General features: G+C 36.1%; 1 pseudogene; it reads right to left on the minus strand.

Annotated features, from left to right (window-relative positions):
• Nucleotides 1-3,777: 3,777 nt before the first annotated feature.
• On the minus strand, nt 3,778-6,285 carry LOC112325850 (disease resistance protein RUN1-like; annotated as a pseudogene).

Below are 6,285 nucleotides of genomic sequence, written 5' to 3' on the forward strand. Positions count from 1 at the left end.
AGGTGAGGAAGATGAACAGCAACTGGAAACGGTGCCGTTTTGGTATTCACAGCTATATGCATTTTGGCGCTTGAAGTTTTGAAAGTTTTGTAATTAAACCCCTAGTTAAATTGTAATTGGACCCCTGCATTTCGGCATCTTTTACAAGTTAGTCCTTGGACTTTAATCTGTTGCAATGGTCCCCCCCAATTAACCCCAAACTTTGGTATTTCTCAATTAAGTCTCTGATTTCATTAATTAAATTAAATCCAAGTCCAATTAAGTCCCAAACTTATCAATTCATCAATTAAGCTCTTGATTTTGTCAATAAAACTAATCCAAAGTTTAATTAAATCCCAAAACTTCCAATCATGTTGCCGTTAACCCTAAATTTTAATTCATTCTTCATTTATTTCATTTTTATTTGTTTTTCATCATCATTTTTTCATTTTTTTTCATTTTTTCAGTAAATAATAATAATAATAGTAATATTAATAATTAAAATAAAAGGGTAAAAAATTGGGTTATAATATTTACTATGCAAAGATATTAGAAAATTTTGTTTTCTCTTGGCTTTGCGTATTAAATTTATAAAGTAGATACAAAACGAACTTTTGTTTTTGTTTTAGTCTTTGAAAACTTCAAAAACAAGAGAGAGAGAGATGTTGAAATCAAGAAACAAGTCATTTGGAAGACGACCCACTTTTTTTTTTTGAAATGATCAAATTGTTTTGGGTGACCTGCCCAATGATTAAAGAACAGTGGAATAAATTCACTTTCAGGGATCAGAATCTAAAACTTGCAGACATCCAGAACTCCATTACAACACTTGAAAACTTAAGCGAAGTGCGTCCCTTGTCTGAGACCGAAAAAACAAAGCTCCAGGAGCTGAACTCTGAACTATGGGAGGTTAACAGAAGGGTTGAAGATATCTGGAGGCAAAAATCTCGTCAAAACTCGTGTAAAATGGGGGATAAGAACACTTGTTTTTTTTCACATATCAGCAAGTCTAAGGAAAGGCCGTTACTACATTAGTAAGATTGAACATAATGGTAGTCACCTAGTCTCCTCAAATGATATCAAAAAAGGCGCTGTCAACTTCTTCTCATCCTTGTTTCGCAAACCAACGTGTAAAAGAATTGAAATGGGAGGCTCGAGGCTCTCCAAAATTTCAGAAGCCAAGTCAATTTCGCTAGAAAGACCACCTTCAATGGAAGAAGTGAAGCAAGCTATATGGGACTGTGATGGTTCCAAAGCCCTTGGCCCCGATGGTTTCACCTTCTCCTTCTATAAAAAGGTATGGAATATCATCAGCTCAGAGGTTTTTATGCTGGTTAAATTTTTTTTTCAGAACTAGTAAACTACCAAAGGGTATCAGCTCTTCTTTTGTAACTCTGATTCTAAAAACAAAGGGGCCGAGCAGATTCTCCCATTTTTGTTCGATAAGCTTGATTCACAGGTTATATAAAATAGTGGCAAAGCTACTGTCCTCTAGGCTTCGATGTGTCCTGATAGATGTAATCAGTGTTAACCAGTCTGCATTCATTGCTAGGCGTCAGATTTTAGACAAGTTCATGATAGTAAATGAGGTTGTCTATGGTGTGCGTAGCAAGAAGGAGCATGGCCTCTTACTGAAGGTATATTTCCATAAAGCCTTTGACTCAATTTTGTGGGAACATATTGACACAAGCATCGGATACATGGGTTTTGGCTCACCCTGGAGGAAGCTGATCTTTGAATGCTTATCCACTTCTAAATTAGCCATCTTGATAAACAGTTCCCCCAGTAGAGAATTTAGTCTGAAGAGGGGTCTCAGGCAAGGGGACCCTCTCTCTCCTTTCCTATTTGACATCGCAGTTCAGGGGTTGACAGTTTTATTCAATAGGGCATCCGCTTCAGGTTACTTCAAAGGCTTACAGACTGCTCCAGGACATTATATAACTCATTTACAATATGCCGATGACTCTCTGATTTTCCTGCCAAATGATTTTCCCTCTCTTCTACATGCCAAGAGGATTCTTCGTTGGTTTGATATCATTTCTGAACTGAAAGTTAATTTTTATAAAAGCTCACTAATAGGTATCAACTTGGACAATGACTACACCTCTAGCCTGGCGAACTCAGTTTTCTGTCGTAGTGATACTTTCCCGGTTAGGTACCTTGGACTACCTCTTGGAGCCAATCCCAGCAGACTCTCTACTTGGAAACCACTGTTGTCCACAAACAGAGCAAAGCTAAGCACATGGAAAGAGAATTTTTTTAGAATGGCGGGAATGATATGTCTAATTAAATCAGTCTTGAGCTCTCTTCCTTTGTTATACATGTCTGTTTTTGCTATGCCAAAGCATATTATTAAAGTCATCTCTTCTCTAACCCGGTCTTTTCTCTGGAAGGGAACCTCAACATCTCATGGCATTTTTAAGGTGGCTTGGCACAGAGTAATAAAGAGTAAATCTTTTGGTGGTCTCGGGCTGAGATCCATATACAACAAAAATTTGGCTCTGCTATTTAAATGGCTATGGAATCTAGATAAGGGAGTGGCAGGAGGCTGGCAAGAACACATTCTTCTAAAATACCGACCTCACTTTATGAATGGTATCCCTGCGTTTACAGGTTCTTTATCTCCAACTTGGCATGGCATTGTTTCGACGAACTTTTCAACACAAAACATAGCCAATCTCTTACATGCAAATGTCAGGTTCAAGGTGGGTGACGAGAGGAACATTTGGTTTTGGACCGACTCTTGGCTTGGCTCTGCAACCACTCTCTAGCTCTTATACCCCAGACTTTATAACCTTTCCCTCCAGCAAAAAACCAGCCTTGCAGATATATATAATTTGACAGATACATCTCTCAACCTGGAGAAGACTCCTCTGGCCCCGTGAGAACTGCATGAGGGAGAGCTTGATTGCAGAGGTGCAGCGTTGTCTCATTTTCTCAGAGGGTGCAGACGGCAAGTTATGAAAATTCCACAGCTCTGGCATGTACTCAGTTCAATTAGGTTGCCTCTTCTTTGATAGTCTATCGGCCACTGAAAATAATCACTCCCCTGTTCTGCTATGGAATGGTTATGCCCCACCAAAAGTGGATGTGTTCATATGGCTTCTTCTTTATGGCAGTCTGAGTACAAGAAGCTTTTTAGCTGAGAGGAGAATCATTAATTATGAGGAATCTCATTGTCCATTCTGCTGCAAGGAAACTGAGACAATTAATCATCTTTTCCATTGGTGTCCTATAACATGGTCTCTTTAGGGTTGTTTCTTGAACTGGTTCGGGTGCTCAGGCTATCTGCACAAAGACCCAAATCAAAATCTACAGGAATGGTCTGGCTTGATCAATGGAAATTTCAGCGACGTGCTATTACCCTTCTCTGTAAAGGTCTATACTGGTCAATTTGGATAGCGCGCAACCGTTTAATCTTCAAATCCAAGGCTCTGGATTGGGATATGATTTTTTATCTCACTTTTCACCGTTTGGCCTTCTGGTTGAAGTCCTCAGTTAGAAATTTTAGCTATACAGGCTCAGATCTTTTTAGAAATCCTGAATATATTATGAACTGGACTAACTAATTAGGTCCCTCATTGCTTTGGTCTTTTCTTTTCTTTTATATTCCCATCGTATTCTATCTCTCTTTCAGCTCCACCTACTTGATAGGGCTGCTTATAATATATAATTCTCTCGTTTACTATATATAAAAAAATAGATCATGCATGGTTACTATCCCTCTAAATACTTTAATCAGAGACCTTTCAGGGAGAGTTTCCAAAACAACTTCTGGATTGTAGACGTATTCTTTCTCTATACCAATAAAGAAGCATGCAATATCAAATAATGCACTTTTGCGACGTATTCTTTCTCTATATCAGTAAAGAAGCATGCAATATCAAGGAACGCATTTTGTAGTTCACCATCCAGTGCGTCAAAACTTATTAGAAGCTTTCCTTGAATATTGTTTTCTGGAATTCTGCTCAAGTTGTAAATTTCATTTTTCCATCTATCTTTGTTTTTCCCGTACAGACAAGCTCCTATAACCTCAAGAGCTAAAGGAAGTCCTCCACAGTAATCAACTGCATCCTTCGAAAGCTCAATATAATCTTCTTCTAGCTTGGTGTCCTTAAAGGCATGCCAGCTGAAAAGCCGAAGGGATTGATCTCATGTCAATTCTTTGATCCGATATGTTTGATCTGCTGTTAAAGAATCATTTTAACCCAATAGCTTAAGCTGTTAAGTGAGGTCCCAGGATATGATTTATATTATTCTCTAGCACACCCCTCAAGTGAAAGCCCTTTGGGCTTGAAACTTGCACAAATCCATATTACCTTGTGCTTAATTTTTATCAAATAAATGGGTTGGTGAGATTCGAACTCGTGACCACTTGGTCATCAAGACTCTGATATCATGTCAAAGAACCATCTCAACCCAATAGCTTAAGCTGTTAGGTGAGATCCCAGGATATGATTTATATTATTCTCTAACATTGCTTTATGAAGAAGATTTGAATCTCTTGTTGTAATAATGACTCTACTTCCGGGACCAAACCAACTTCGCTCTCCCATCAAAGCTTTTAGCTGGTCTTGAGGAGCCACATCATCAGCAACAACAAGAACTCTTTTGTGACGAAGTCGTTCTTTGATCATAACCTTTCCTCTATCATGACAATTGATGTTTGCAGCATCCTGTGTGAAAATATCGTGAAGAAGTTGCTTTTGTAAAGGAACAAGACCATTAAATTGTTTTGGTGTTTCATTGATATTAGAAAGAAAACAGCTTTCGTCGAATCCATAGCAGAGTTGATTAAATACAAATTTTGCTATAGTCGTCTTTCCTATTCCTGGCATCCCATGTTTGCCCACAATGCGTACATCATCTGTTGCAGTACTTAGAGGGTGCTTGACAGTGTGGTAGCGGTTGCTTTTCAAATAACTTTTTGTGCCGAAATGCATGCTAATGATTTTTTTTATTTTTTAAAAATTATTTTTGACATCAGCATATCAAAACAATCCAAAACGTACAAATCATATTAAATTTTAGCAAAAACAAAATTAAATTTTTTGGGAACGCGGTTTGCACGGCGTTCCCAAACATGTTCTTAGAAAGTCAAAAATATTGTGAGCAAGCCGATCCATACCTACTAGGTGCTCAGGAACATATAAGTACTTGGTATCAAGGGCGGAGTCAGGAATTTTTAGGCTATTAAATAAATATATAATTTTTTTTAAAAATAAATTATTAATTCATATACATGAATTTTTAAAATTAACAGTAAAGTTTTAATTCAAATACACTACTTAAAATATTAAAAAATAAATTTCAAAGTACATAAAATTGAAGTGAAAGTAAAAATAAACCCACTATTGAAGTTACATCCTTCAATGTTTTGTGAAATATAATTTATCTATATTCAAATTTGAATCGATATTATAACAACCTCTCAACCCGAATAAAATAACAATCTCATGTCAACTAGAAAAAAAAGTAATTAAATTTTCTCTCTCTCTCAATTCCTCCTTCCTTCACTTGATTCTTTCTTAGATTAGTGTTTTATAAGTTGGACTTTGTAAGTTTACAAGGTTATTCTCTCACCTTTTTTAATTTTTTTCCTTGAATTGTTTTTTATGTTTTCCCTTACTTTTCTCTCTTTCTCTCTCGCCTTTTCTTTTCTTTCTTTTCCTATTCTGCTTTTGCCCAGTCGGCAACATATAAAAGGAAGGAATAGCTGATTTGTTTTATTTTTTAATGGCAAGTAACCATTTTACCCTTAATGAGTTGTTTTGCTTTTATTTGACGGTCTTTTTTTTTCTTAGCACTACCAAGCTCTATTCATCCTAAAATTTTAACTAGATTTTATTCAATATATTTTAAGATTTCTCATAAAATTTCAGCTCAATCTGATGATCGGATTGAAAATTACATCCAATAATGTAAAACTAGTCAAATTGTGATTTTTCATCAAATTTCTGAATTTTTTCAAAACTTCTGAAATTTTAACCCAAGTTAAAGCATCATACTAGAAGGCTACACACAAATTTTCAGAATTTTATGATAACTCAATCAAGAATTACGAATTTGTTTTACATAAAACTAGTCAAAAAATATTGATAAAATCTTAACCTGGGCTATAGGGTACCCATGCCTTTGACATGCCTCCGCCCTTGCTTGGGATCTAATTTATTCAACACATCCTTGATAATCTCTTTGATAAATTTTTCTTCATGCCTGCTCACAGACAAAAGCAAGTCCTTGATAGTGAGTCAATTAAGTATTTTATTGTTTCACATTGAAAAATGTAAAGTATAATGACTCCAT

This window comes from Populus trichocarpa, chromosome 19 (genome assembly GCF_000002775.5).
Source record: "Populus trichocarpa isolate Nisqually-1 chromosome 19, P.trichocarpa_v4.1, whole genome shotgun sequence".
NCBI classification, from domain to species: Eukaryota; Viridiplantae; Streptophyta; class Magnoliopsida; order Malpighiales; family Salicaceae; genus Populus; species Populus trichocarpa.